Here is a 15,571-nt window from a genome sequence, read left to right as displayed (position 1 = left end):
ATGATGGGGAAGGGGCACCCAGAGCTTCAAATACAGCCCCTTTCCCACGCTTCCGTTCCCTTGTTTGCTGTAGGAGGGGCCTGGGAAGAGCCATCTCCAGTCATGTTTTGTATTTCATTTGCCACCACCACCAATAAAGAAACAGAAACCTTCAGACCAGGAGCAACACAGACAAGAAGTTACCAGGTGTGAGGGAAACCATTGAATGCAAGGGGTCTGAGCTACACTCCTATCTCGTGACCGCGTCTGACCATCCCTGATGCCAAACAGGGAGGGAAGCAAACCAGACCCAAGCTTTATAGTATCCCAAAGGCAAAATCATGGGTTTGCAGAGGAGAAAATATGACATACCATGGCTCATGAGAGATGAAGTGACTTGTCCAGGGTCACACGGGCCACCAGTATCAGAATCAGGACTCGAATTGCATGGGCTTGTCTTTGGCATCCAGTTCTATAACCAGCATGCTTTATCGCATGTGTTAGGAGGGAAAAAAACGTGGTCTGTTCCCACCCAACAACTGTCCCTAGAATCCCAGGACCCATCTAGTCCTCCGTGAAGGAAGAAGCCTGGCCATTTCTGTGTTTCCAAAGTGAGTTCCTGAGACGGCCATTCTAAACCTGCAGTTTGAAATCCCGTAGTTTCGCGTTGTTTGTGACTAACCAACGTTGTCCTTTGAGCCCAGCCCTCTCCTACTCCGGGAAGAAAGGAATGTCACTGTGCCCCGAGTGCCTGCATGCTTATCCTGGAGGCAGTGTGGGGCCACGGATCCAGCCGGGGACCCCTTGGCAGGCTGGGCCACGTGGTCGCGGGCCAAGGCTCGCATGAGTGCAGCGTGATTTGCAATCAGCCGGGAGTGATTGCACATTGTTCCTCATCCACAGGCACGAGGGAGCCCTGACGGGATAATGAGATGCAGCTGATGGAGGAGCCCAGCTGACTGTAGGCAGTGAGCGGGGCTGTGCAGCCCTCCAGTGCTGCCACCAAGTCCTCCCGCTGCATCAGCCAGCAGCAAATCCACCGCCCCACCGTGCCCGGGGAGACGGGCTGGGACTCCACCCGTGACAGGATACAGGGGCTCTCTCCAGACAAACCACAAGCCCTCCCATGTTGGGGCTCCAAAGAGCCCTCCTAGAAGTCCAGCCTCAGGACAGGACTGGGGTGCAGAGTAACCCGGGATAGGGTCCCTTTGTCTTCTCAGGGCACAGACAGATGAGCTTCTTTGTGCTTTACCTGTGCAGAGTCGGGAGAGTGTCGCTCTCACTGTGCTCAGAGAGAGAATCCGTTTACACTCTTTCCACGGATCAGCTGGTTAAGGGCCGACTTGAGCCCCGTTTACCCTTCTGTCGCCAAGGAAAAACAGCTGTTTGCTTAGATTGAGGTCTCCTTCTTCCATGACAATCGTTACTGCCTCCCCAGTAAGAGGTAATGGCCTTGATTTCCCAAGCAGAGTGAGTTGCCAAGTCTTGACGGTCCTTGTAAAGGCCACCCACCACCCTGAATGGCATTCCTGAGGAAGGTCCTACCTGACTTCATCTCACACTTGGTCCTCATTCCCAATGGACCTGCCAAGAGGTCCTACTGAGGGGAGCTGTCAAGGGCAGAACTCTGGCTCCAGACCTTCGACCCAGTTTCCTCACCCCCCCACCCCCTTGCATCTGCTGCATTTTAGCTGCGTGGCCCCTGGACAACTCACTGGGGCTCATTTATAATAAAGGAAGTGATATCTGGCCAATCAATAATTGGCTAGAGAGTGCCCACATAGGAAAAAAGATAGTGCAAACAGTTTAAAATGAGTCAAGTTGGTTAAACTGTTCGTCTTATTTTGTTTTGCTGACAGCTTACAATGTTGCTTTTTTATTTAAACTTTTTTATTTTGAGAAAACTACGTCCACAGGCAGTTGCAAGAAATAATGCAGAGAGAGCCCTTGTAGACTCCTCCCCATGTCCACCAATGGTAACATCGCACAAAATTATGGTATTCCAGCCAGGATAATGACATTGATGCAAGCCGCAGATTCTCGGGTGTCCTGTTTGACTCACTGGTTCTGTGCAATTTTATCACATGGCTTGGCTTCTGTATTCAGCACCACATCAGTGTATGGGAGAATTTCATCTCCGAAAGAATGCCTTGCACTGCCCTTTGTTAATCCCTCTTCCCAACCCGTCTCTAACCTCTGGAAACCACTAATCTGTTTTCCATTTCTCCAATTTTCTCACCTCAAAAATGCTATATAAACAGAACCATTAGTCTGTAACCTTTGGGGACGAACTTTAGCTTCCACTCTGAATTCATTTAAGCTGTTGCAAGCATTGGTAACTCCTTCCTTTTTATTGCCGAGTAGTACTCCAGGTTATGGATGTACCACAGTTGGTTTAACCATTTACCTGCTGTAGAATATATGGGTTTCTTTCAGTTTGGGGCTATTTTGAATAAAGTTGTTCTGAATATTCATGTAAGTTTTTTGTGTGAACATACATTTTTATTTTTCTAGGATAAATATTCAAGGGTGTAATGAATGGCTCATAAGACAATTGCATATTTAGTTGCATATTTAGTCTTCCATTCTCACCAGAAATGCACAGGATCCAGTGGCTTTGTAACCTCACTAGTTTTGGGTGTCGTCACTATTTTTTACATTAGCCATTCTGATAGGTTTGTAAAGCTATTCACTAGGGTTTTAATTTTGACTTACCTAATGCAATACTGAACATCTTTTGTGTTTGACTCCCACATACCCATCTTGGTGAAATGTCTAGTCATATGTTTTGATCTTTGCTCTAATTTATAATTAGATTGCTTGTGTTTTTATTTTATTTACTATTGAATTTTGTTGTCTATGTGATTTGACTATAAATCTGATCTTCTCATCTGTATCTTGTCTTTTTATCCTCCTCATGAGATCCTCCATAGAGAAAAAGGGTTTACTTTGATGGAGGTCAACTTATCATTTTTTTTCTTTAATTTTCATTGTTGGTTGTTCAAAACATTACATAGTTCTTGACATATCATATTTCACACTTTGATTCAAGTGGGTTATGAACTCCCATTTTTACCCCGTATACAGATTGCAGCATCACATCGGTTACACATCCACTGTTTTACATATTGCTATACTAGTGTCTGTTGTATTCTGCTGCCTTTCTTATCCTCTACTATCCCCCTCCCCTCCCCTCCCATCTTCTCTCTCTACCCTATCTACTGTAATTCATTTCTCCCCCTCTTTTTTTTTTTTAAATAAATGGTTCCTAAGAGTTTTTTTTTTTTTGGTACAAGGGATTGAACTCAGGGGCACTTGGCCACTGAGCCACATCCCCAGCCCTATTTTGGATTTTATTTAGAGACAGGGTCTCACTGAGTAGTTTAATACCTCACTTTTGCTGCGGCTGGCTTTGAACTCGTGATCCTCCTGCTTCAGCCTCCTGAGCCACTGGGATTATAGGCAGGCACCACTGTGCCTGGCCTCTAAGATCTCTTTGAGCGGACTTAAACCCTAATTAAATGTTTTCCATTAGTTTTCTAAAAGTATTATAGTTTGACATCTGCCCTTAAAACTATCAACCACTTTAATTTTTGTTTAAGGTACGAGATTTAGGTTGATATTAATATTTTTTGTCTATGGATGTCCAATTGCTACAATACCAGTTGTTGAAAAGTTTATCTTTCCTTCATTGAATTGCTTTTGCTCTTTTATCAATGAGCAGTTGAGCATACTTATGTAGGGAAACAAAGTTGCCAAATATATATACAGTATGATTTCATTTTTACTTTTGTATATATCCACATTCACACACCTATAGGTTCACAATGATGTTTATTGCTATTGCCTCGGGCAGTTGAGGTGAAAGGTTTTCAGCTTGTCCATGAAAGGTAAGAGCCAGCTTGCTGAGTATCTATCATGGGACAGGTGCTATTCCGCACTTTACAATTAATTAAAGTGCAATGATAACAACATGACAGAGATGATTGTGACTGCAATATTATGATGCTTGTTTAGCCAGTACTGTCCTTAAAGGCTTTGTCTATGTCCTCTCACTGAGTTATCACAACAACCCTCTGAATTAATTTCTCTTATGATTCCCATGATGCCATGAGAAAACGGGCTGTAGGTCCCAAAACAAGAAAGTACGGAAACGTAAGCATGAATACTCTGACTGTACGGATGGCCCTCAGAACCCATGTGCTGCACTCTCTCTCCCTTCATGGTACTTAAATCATGAAGTTGTGACTTTTGTCATTGCAAAACAAAAATAGTGCTTCAAATAATACAACCTGATTTGCAAAAGAAGAGACAGGCCTTCGTTTGACTACCTTAGCTGCCAAATCAACTCACCGGTTGTAGGAATCTACGGCCCATGTGTAGTCTGTGAGAGTATTCTCATTAGGACTTCTTACTCCTGAATAAACTTCCCAAAGTGCTAGAATGTTCTAATGATTTACAGTCCCCCCCACCCCCCAAAAAAGCATCATTCTTAAGCAAATACATTTCTTTCTTAAGATTTGTGTTTGGCTGGCTTCAGATGACTCCTGAGAATTAAGTGGTCTCTACAGTGTCTCTTCTATGTTCCAAGTAAACAAGTCAAACCAGAAAGCTCTGTGGCAGAACCTGATACAAACACTCAAATCTTTACAGCCCCAAGTCACCTCATCAGAATGTACTCAGAGGCCAACAGAGAGCATTCTTTAAATATTTCTGGTAAAGAAAAAAATTTTAAAAAGCTTTTATTCTTTTTTTTTTCAAGTAGCAAGCCCCTAGAAAGGAAATAATAAATAAGTTTAAAGGTACATTAATTAAAATGTGTAAGTATTTACTGGACTAGCAGCATTCACAGTAAGTCCAAACCCTGCCAAGGAAGATGGAGGGGGGTGGTATTTGGCATAAACACCCCACAGCACTCTCGTGGCCTCCTTTATTTTTCATACTTCTGAACCATTGACACCACCCCACATACTCAGAATTCCACCAAAAACAATTTTAATTTTATTTTTATTTTTTAACATTTTTTACGTAATTTGGAATTCAAAGATATTCACAGAATTCCTCCCGTCTGACTTCCCTGCCATTTCCCCCTCCTCTACCCTGGATGTTCCGTCACGGTCCAACCTGGAAGGAGACTGTCCTCAGGCCTCCCCACCTGTCAGCCTTTCCTCAAGCTAAGCCTTCAGACCTGGCTGTCCTTGTGGGACATGTGACCATTCATTTTTGTTCTCAAAGCCATCAGAACCCCTTTCTGATAAAGCTCTTCTTTTTCTCCAGTTGGTGGAGGCCTAGAACATTCTCGAATGGAGTCCTCACTTTGCCACAGCTGCTGACAACAGGGCCCACCCTCGGGGACTCAGTGTCGTCTCTGCGGCAGGACGACCCAGGCAGTGGTGTGCTGGTGAACTTCGGGAGGGGAGGGAGCTGGTATATACGTATATCTCCATGGATACATTTATTATAGATGGTGCTGATATAAATAATATAAAGCACACTTACAAGTAACAATGAAATATTCAATACTTTTTGTAAGTCCCATACAGCCATTGATTCTCAGAGAATGCTTCCCTTGTGCTTTGGTCAAACAGTCATATCTATAGCCAACCCATGGCTGCAATGACAGACGAGAGTGGTTCGAACATGAACGTTTGTTGATATTTTTGTTTACATTAGTGAGTAAAATAAAAGTGAAATGAGGCCTGCTGGAACTTGATCCATTTGCTCTGAGACGTGTCTCCTCTGCTCACCTGAATAACAAAAAATGAAGTCTGGGTTCGTAAAGTTTGCCTATTTCCATGTGTAAATGTTCCCACCGTGAATGCTGACACGCAGCCAACATGGTGTCACTGAGATGGAGTTGGGAAGAGGTGTCCAGTAGCTCCCTTTTGTGTTCTAGGGTACAGACGGAATAGATGTAAGTCAAGAACCTGCAAAAATGTCAAACCACTAGGAAGCTTGGAGGATTGATTACCTTTGTTTTGATACAGTTTATTTAATGATAAATTTATTCAATTAAATCTTTACTAATGAGTGGGTTTAACAATTGGCCTGCAAAAATTCCTCAATATTTAATAATCAGCTCTCACGTAACACAAGCCAGCTACGGCACCTTGGTGGGCTGGGGAACTATTAACACCTTGTTTACTGATGAGGAAACAAATCTCTAGTCCAGATGCAAATGCATGAATTGAGCAAATAAACCTCTGTGGCCCAAATTGTTTTACCAGTGCACCAGCCACCAGGGCCCATGGGTCACACACACCTGTCTTCTTCAACTCTTTACTCCAAGCCCTGCATAGGCACTGGCTCAGGAAGCCCCCCACCTTGATGCTCCTCAGCCTTTCCTGCCCTCTATCCAGCTGTTAATATAAGGGAGACTGACCTACAAACCAGTCTGATGAGAACCTGGAGCTACCTGTGCTTAGGTAGGGAAACAACTGAGTTGGCCTCTGCCACTCCACGTCTCCTCTCTGACCTGGGACAGCCACTGGACTCAGCTTCAAACTGAAAACCACCTGAGGAAAATAGAAGAATCACAAAGGCCCTCTGTGAATTGTAGAGTGCTCCTTTCTAGGGATGGGTCTTTTAAAAGAAGAGGACCGTGAATAAGATGGGCAGAAAGGTGGCGTGGGCTCTCTCTCTCTCTCTCTCTCTCTCAGTCATCCTTATCTGAAAATATGTTGGTCCTGGCCAAGATAAGAGAAGCCCTCGTACTATTATAAAAATTATAAAACTAGACAGACACATATGGAATAACTCCTCCTAGGCTTATACAAGGGAAGTGCAAGATGCCATTGACTTTCCACCTGGGTGCACTTTTCCGTAACAGAGTATCTGAGCAGAGAGAAGGGATTTTTGTAGCATGATGTTACACTATTACGTATGAGTTACACATCTCTTTCAGATTCAAGATAGGACAATGGATTTTAAGGTGACAAAGTATGAGAAGTTTATTGATATGACTTTAAATTTTATATTCAAACCAACCCCTAAGAAATGACTACTTGTCAAGTTTTGGTATGGTACCAAAGAAGAATATCTATGATTATTTAAAATGTCTGTTGAAATATTCCTTGTGGAACTATGTATCTTTGTAAAGCAGAATTTTCAATTAAAACATTGCAACATATTGAATGCCCAATATGAGAATCCAACTGCCATTTAATAAGGCAGATGTTATAGAGATTTGTCACAGTAAAACAAAACCGTACTTCTCACTAATTTTGGGAAGATAAAGTTGTTTTTCATAAAATATGTTTTATGTTCATGTACAAGGTATTCATTTAATTTTAACTCAATTAAATAACATTTTAAAATTTCAGTTTCAATTTATATTATATAGCTAAATATAATGAAAATAAAGGGGTTGCAAAATCAAGATATTTAAGAATTGCTGCCCCAAAATATTGATTATTCTAGAACCCTAAGAAAACTTAAAAGAAACATTGAAAAATTTTGTGGTGATATAAAAGTAAACTAACAGTACAAAACTGAACCCTTTATTCAGGCTTTATTTAAAAAGAATAGAAAATTGAGGCCTTCAAAATTCATGGACTGGGATTGTGGCTCAGTGGCTCAGTGGCAGAGTGCTTGCCTGGCACATGTGAGGCACTGGGTTCAATCCTCAGCACCACATAACAAATAAGATAAAGGCATTCTGTCCATCTACAAGTACAACAACAACAACAACCAAAAATAAGAAAAAGAAGAAGAAAGAAAAAGAAGAGGAAGAAAAAGGGGAGTGGTGCCAGGGATAAAATATAGTCCCAAGGCATTAAAAAAAAAAAATTAACATCCATAAGATCCAGGGCTGGGGTTGTGACTCAGCAGTAGAATGCTCGCCTAGCACATGGAAGGTCCTGGGTTCAATCCTCAGCAACACTTAAAAATAAATAAATAAAATAATAAAGGTATTGTGTCCAACTATAATTAAAAAATAAATATTAAAACAACGACAAAAAAAGGATCCAACATCCAATCAAAACAATAAGAGATATGAGAAGAAATAGAAAAATGTCATCCATATCTAGGGGAAATTTCCCCCCTACACACAGACCCCAAAATGATAGAGATGATATGATGGGGAAAAAAGGAGTTTAAAAGAGTTAATGTAAGTGTGTTTGCGTTCATCAGGGATCTTCAGAGAGACAGAACCTACAAGATATATAGCGTGTGCGCACAAGTGTGTGTGTTAGTGTGTGTGTGTGTGTGTGTGTGTGTGTACACAAAGCAAGACACAGGGAGAAACAGAGAGGAACAGGAAAACACACACACACACACACACACACACACACAGACTGATTGCGAGGAGCTGGCTCTCTGATCGCGAAGGCTGAAGAGCCCTATGATCTGCCATCTTGCCATCTGCACGCTGGAGACCCAGGAGAGCTGGTGTCTAATTCCAGTCCAAAGTGAAAGACTGAGAATCAAGAGAATCAGGGGTGCATGACCTGGTCCAAGTCCAAGGGCCAAGAACCAAGAGTCTGAATGTCTGAGGGCAGGAGAGGAGGGATGTCCCAGCTCAGGCAGGGGCATGAATCTGTCTCCCTCTGACTTACTGCTAGGCCTCAGCGTAAGGGAGACGCCCAGAGGTGTTGGGGAGCGCACTCTTCTTCACTCCTGCTACTGATTCGATGGTAATCTCTCAGAAACAGGTTCACGAATGCACTCAGAACCATGTCTCCCCTGCTATCTGGACACCATCGGCTGAGTCAAATTAACACACACAACTAAGAACGGAGAAGATGATGCAGGAAACATGTCGGGAATCTCAGTAAAGAAAGAGAAGCAATAAGGGGGAAAAAAGGTGGAAATTCTAAAATTTGAAAAAATTCAGTATTTTCAGAAGCTGCTGGATGGTTCGATAACAGACTAAACACTGAACAAGTGACAGTTAAGAAACCGTTCGACAGAGGGAACTCGGCTCTCAGCACACGCTGCGACAAGGCGGCCCTGGAAACAGAGCTGAACAAGTTCTCGGTGGCAGGTGGGATCTGTCAAGCAGCCGGACACCTGTGTGACGGAGCTGCAGAGGGAGGGAAGGAAGGGACTGGAACAGGGGGGTAGCACAAGAAATGAGTGGGACAGGCTCAAGTTCACTGGCATTGACTTACAGCTGGCTGGTGGACACCCCCCGCCCAGGCACCTCCAGATCAGTTTGGTAAAATGCACGACAAAGAGAAAATCTTCAGAGCACCCGAGAAGAGGGAGTCAAAACAATCAAAATACAAGTTACGTAGGAAAATCAAGGAAGAAAATGAGGACAAGAACACTCAGCATCTCAGAAGCAGCGTACCCCCAGGGACAGCGATGTCACATTAAGAAATCAGAGTTGCCAACCTAGAACCCCTTACCCAGTTAAAACCCCACTCCCAACTGAGGCAAAAGCCTCTTTTTAGATATTGGAAAGCAGATAATTTGTCACAAGAAGAGCTGGTGTAGAAATGTTTCAGGCTAAAGATAATGAGATTAGATGGGACCTGTGTTATATAAGGCAGAATGAAAAGTGGCATCATATCCATAAATAGAAACACTTTCTATGTTTTATCACTTTTAAAAGGATATTTGGTTTATGAAAGAAGAACTGATGATTTATCTCGGTACTATCTACATAGGGAGGTAAAAAATACGACAATAAAAATATATCAATACCAAGGCCTACTTGAATTTCAATTTGTAAATATCTTATCACAAAAGAAAATTCAGGCCCAAATGGATTCCCTGGTGACTTTTGCGTTAAACACGTTAGGAAGAAATAATATGAATACTGTGCCATGTCTTTGAGAAAATAGAGGAAGAAGAAACCATTTCCACTTTACTTTTTTGAGGCCAAGGTAACTTTATAACAAAACCAATTACATTACCAAAGGAAAAAAAAAAGAAAAAAAAAGTTTTTGAAAAATCCTAAGAAATAGAATTTGGCAACAGAAAGGACCAAGTGAAATTTGTTCTAGGAATGTAAGTAAGGTGGGCCTAATATTTGAAATACAGTAATATGCCACATTAACTGAATATAGGAGAGAATTCTATAATACCTCAGGAAATGTAGATGATTTGACATCACATAAAATCTATTCACATTTTTTTTTAAAATGCTTGGCATACCAGGAATTGAAGAAAACTTTCTCAACCAGAAGAGGATCATCTTTAGGAAACCTGTAACTAGCATCATACATAAAAGATTGAACACTCTTTTCCTAAGTCAGAAATAAAGTGTCTTATAAATTTCATTGAGTATTTTACAGGAGGTCATCTGCAGTGCAAAGAGACAAGAAAATTAAAAGCCTAACAGGAAGAAGAAAACTGCCTATATCAGATGAAGACATATTTGCGTACATAGAAAATCAAAATGAATGAAAAAGGCACACTCATACACTGCTGGTAGGACTGCAAATTGGGTGCAACCAATATGGAAAGCAGGATGGAGATTCCTTGGGAAACTTGGAATGAAACCACCATTTGACCCAGCTATCCTACGCCTTGGTTTATACCCAAAGGACTTAAGAACAACATAATATAGTAACACAGCCACATCAATGTTTATAGCAGCACAATTCACAATAGTTAAATTGTGGAACGAACCTAGATGCCCTTCAGTAGATGAATGGATAAAGAAAATGTGATATATATGCACAATGGAATATTCCTCAGCATTAAAAGAGAATAAAGTCATGGCATTTGCAGGTAAATGGATGGAGTTGGAGAATATCATGCTAAGTGAAGTTAATCCCAGAAAACCAAGAGGTGAATGTTTTCTCTGATATGTGGATGCTGATCCACAATGGGGGTGGGGGAGAGCATGGGAGGATTAGATGAACTTTAGATAGGGCAAAGGGGAGGGAGGAAAAGGGAGGGGGCATGGAGGTAGGAAAGACAGTGGAATGAGATGGACATCATTACCCTAAGTACATGTATGAAGACACGAAGGGTGTGACTCTACTTTGTGAACAACCAGAGACATGAAAAAGTGTGCTCTCTATGTGTACTAGGAATTGAAATGTATTCTTCTGTCATGTAAAACAAATTAGAGTAAATAAATAAATTCCAAAAAAGAAAGGATGTAATGAAATGCTACCAAAGTGAATAAGTAGATTTATTGAGGTCACAAGATATAATGTATAAAAATCAACTCTATTTCCATATATTTATAAGAAATAATGTGAAATTAACTTTTTAAAAAATTTTAACAGTAACATCAAAGAATGTAAATAGCATCACAGAATATAAAATACTTAGGGATAAATCTAGTTAAGCATGTACAAGGCCTCTACACTAAAAATACAAAACACCGAGAGAGACGTTATCTAAATAAATGGAGAGTGCTCCGTTTGGGAATTATAAAAATATGATCAGGATGCCAATTCTTCTTAAATTGTTCTATAGATGCAATTCAAACTCAATCAAAATCCCAGCTGGCATTTTGTAGAAATTAACAAGTGGATTCTAAAATTTATATGAAAAATGCAAAAAGCTTAAAATAGCCAAAACAATTTTGAAAAGGAAGAGCAAAGTTGAAGGAATTACACGACTTGATTTTATGACTTGGTATAAAGCTGTGTTAATCATGAAAGTGTGTTCTATTGGTGCAAACACAGGAAAGGCAGATCAATATGACAATAACAAATTCCAAAATAGACCCAGTTAAAAATGGTCAAGTGATTTTCAGCCAAAGAACCAAGACAAGTCACCGGGGAAAGGAATTTGTACAGAAAAGCAGATGAAATTTGACCTCACGCCATATGTAAAAAAAAATAACTTGACACGTCTCATGGGCCTAACACAAAAATCTAAACGTGCAAACCTTCTCTGAGGAAACCCAGAGAATAGCTTCACAACCCATCAAAATGAACAGGAGTTTCCTAGGGCACAAAAACACTAATATACGGGGAAAAAAAAAAAAAAAAAAACAGTGACCAACACACAAAAGTGAAATTCATCAAAATTAAGCAATCTGTTCTTCAGAAGACACCTCAAAATGTGACTAGGCACCTCACAGACTTGGAGGAAATGGTTGCACCATGTCTAAAAAAGAATTTGCAATCAAATTGTCTCTCAATCTGCAGGCAACATCTAAATCTCAATATTTAAAAAATAAAGAACCCAGTTTTTTTTTTAATGAACAGAAAACTCAAACAGAACATGACAAAGAAAAAAAAATATTCAAAGGGTCAACAAGAAGTGTTCAACCTGAGTCATCGGGAAAATACAAATGAAAACCCTGAGATGATCTTATGTGCCCACCAGGTTGGCTAAGGTGAGAGATGGACAGAACAGATATCAGATATGAAGGCAAGAGGAAGCGAAATGGCACCATCAGTTGGGAAACCAGTAATGAAAGTAAACACAATCCAACCCCCACTCCAAAAATAGCATTCTCAGAAGTCCACCCAAAAGGGATGAAAACATATGTAAACAACAACAACAAAAAAAAGCTCATAAGCAAATATTTATAGAAGCTTTATTAATTATAATAAACAACTAGAAAGATCCCAGATGTCCATCAAAACAAAATAGTTGGTGACATTTGCATACAATGGAATACTATGCAGCAATAACAAGTGACAAACTACACATACATCCCACAATATGGATAAGCCTTGAAAGCAGTGTGGATCTCACCATTAGGTACAACTATAATGCAGCAATAAAAAAAAAAAGGTGGAAAAAAATCAGTGCTGAGCAGAGAAGCCAAATACAAAATAGCATTAGTATATAATCCATTAATATAACTCTTGAAATGATCAAAACTCATCTCTAATGATAAAAATGTGGCTTGTTTTTTTCTTCTACACCAAGAATGTCAGTCAATGTGAAACACTTAAATATAAACACAAAATGTGTGCGCACACACACACACACACACACACACACACACTCTACGACTTTCAGACAGATGATACCAGACCTGACTTAGCCTTCTCCTTCACTGAGATGCAGAAATTTGATTTTGTCCTCTGCCGGTACAGAATCCTACATACTCAAGGATGCAAACTGTAAATCAATACCCGCAACTTAAAGGTGACATTTCAACAACTGTACATCCTGGAGCCTCCCAGGATCTCAGGATCATTTTGTTCCTGTCAAATGTCTGACTTTTTAAATAATTTATGAGCATTCAACTCCGCATCTTGCAGTACAGGATGAGCCTTCTTAATTCTATATGTCTTCATCCCAAGGGCCAGTTGTTGATTCACTATATAATTGAGCACCTACTATGTGCCAGGCACTGTACTGCGCAGTGTGGATTAGCAGCACGAAGAACAGTTGTGGCCTGGATCTGGGGCTCACGTAGGAGGGGAGGGGAGGACAGACATCAGCTACAAGTTACACGGCTAATTGTTAAATTTTAATCAACAACCGCTTTTCAAAAAAGACTGTGCCGTGTATGCTTCTTGTGAGAACATTTACTAAAGCAGGTCCTGATCTTATCTTGGATGGATGGAGCCAGAGTGAAGGTCAAGAAGGTTGGGGCTGGACATTGTATGGTGAACAAGAATAGACTTGGGGTGGTGTTCATGTTTAAGGCCCCAAGAGAAAACTTACTGTAAGAAAGTGGAGACAGAGAGGGGGTCTGGAGTAGCTGGCAACGTCTGCACCCACCAGGACCGCGTGAAGGACTTTTGCTTTATCAGGAAACAAAATAGGTGGGCAGCTTTCAAACAGGCTGGCATGTTAGAAGGACTGGTCCCCTGGTCATTCTGTGTGGAACAGGCTGGGTGGGGGCGGTGTCCAAGCCAAGGGCGGGGTCAGCTTGAAGCTAGCCAAGGTACATCCTAAGCAATGTTCCTACTAACTTCCAGATAAAGACTGAATTCTGTGGACTCCAGAGGTAGAGTTCATGTAGAGCTTGGATTGCCCGACAGCAGGTACGGCAGCATGGCTCTTTGGACAAAAGATAGCAATCTGAGAGGTTTAGCAGAAAAAGTTAAAGAAGAGCCAGTCAAGAAGAGGGGGGACAGAAAGACAGAAAGACTAAGAATAAAGCGTCAGAGGGCAAATGCTTGAAATGCAAGTTAGGTGCCAGCTTTACAGCTGTCTTAGGTAGAGTTGGTAATTAAGAAGGTCATGTTCTGCCTCCAAACTACACCATGGAAGGCTTTGCAATTATCACAGTTGTCACCTCCACTCCACCTCACTCCAACAAGGCAAATAATATCCTTAATTAAAAAAAAAAATTTTAAAAAAGGAAACATCTGGAAACTTGGAAAGTTGCTTGAGGTTCCACAGTCTGAAGGTGGCAGAGGGAAAACTTGAACTTGGGGCTGAATGAGGTCAGACATTTGCTCCTTCTTGTACTAGCTCTTCATGACCCCAGCCCTGTTATATCTGGAACAAGCCTGAGTTTTCCTGTACTTTTTCATAAACATAGAGAACACTGGCTCTAAAGGACCTGAGAAACTGGGCTGGACGGTCCTCTAACGTTATAGGAGGGCAACGTGAGACTCACATGTTGGGGTCCATGCAGAGGTCCTGCTGCCCAGCTCCTCCGTTTTCTCTTTGTACAGCAGGGATTTTGCCACCCGCCCCCTCCCCCGCCCCCCAGATGCTCATCGTGAAGTGGTGAGAGCCCGTGGGCCACCTGGGCAGAGAAGGGCTACTCTTCAGCGCTGCTCCGTCAACACGGTGAAGGTCCAAGTGAGGCTGAGAGAAGAGGAGCTCCGTCTGGACAACTGTTTCGTGCAGTCCCACCTTCTCCATCATGTTACTCAGCACGTGCTTCATGTGGAACATTTCAGAACTGGAGCCACATTCACCACCTGACACTCGCAGATTCCTCGGGGCTCACTCCTGTCCTCTAGGGTGAAACCATTTCACAAGCAGCAAAGGGGCAGCCCATGTTCAGGAGAACCCCGGACTGGTTAAAATCTCCAAAGGGGCAGTGTGCACTATTTATACTTCAAATTACACATGGGTACCCGAGAGGATGCACCACCTCTCTGCAGTCTACTTGATCATCGGGTCCTGCATAATTAAATGCAACTGAAGTGTAGCTCTTCTAGATTCCAGAACGGCTCAAACCCCTGAGCGATTCTTGGCAGAGGCCATGACACTGATCCCTGCTGGGAACAATTGCCTCTGGGCTGGAGGGAGCCAGCTTTGGCAGGAGCAAACTTTAAGACTCAGGAGAGACTCTTCACGCTCCCAGAAAGACATGGAGGGTGGTCTCTCTGTGGTGAGCGGGAGTATTTTGGAAGCTCAGGGTCTACCAGGATGCCAGGGCGTGATTATTTTAGCAGAATTCTTCTCTTTCAGAGACACAGTCAATCATCTCTGGGTGCACCTGGGAAGGAGAAATTTTCCTTGCTGTCTTGTAATTGAGTTGATTTAATATTTTAAGGTAAAGAACATTCACTTTTACAGCCCTGGAAGGAAATCTCCGTAGGCTGCTTTCCCCACGTCTCCGTCACGAACCCTTCTTTGATGAGGAATGGGTATTCCTTTATTTCCTGGTCCAACGTTCTGGCTTCCGGATCTATGAAGCGACCTTTCTGATTTTTTTGATGATTTTTTTTAAAATTTTTTTTTTATTATTGGTTGTTCAAAACATTTTTAAAATTTCATTTTCCATCCTAGAAAAACCCCTTCAGAGCTG

The sequence above is a fragment of the Ictidomys tridecemlineatus genome, chromosome 15 (genome assembly GCF_052094955.1).
Source record: "Ictidomys tridecemlineatus isolate mIctTri1 chromosome 15, mIctTri1.hap1, whole genome shotgun sequence".
NCBI lineage: Eukaryota > Metazoa > Chordata > Mammalia > Rodentia > Sciuridae > Ictidomys > Ictidomys tridecemlineatus.
This window is presented reverse-complemented; position numbering follows the sequence as displayed.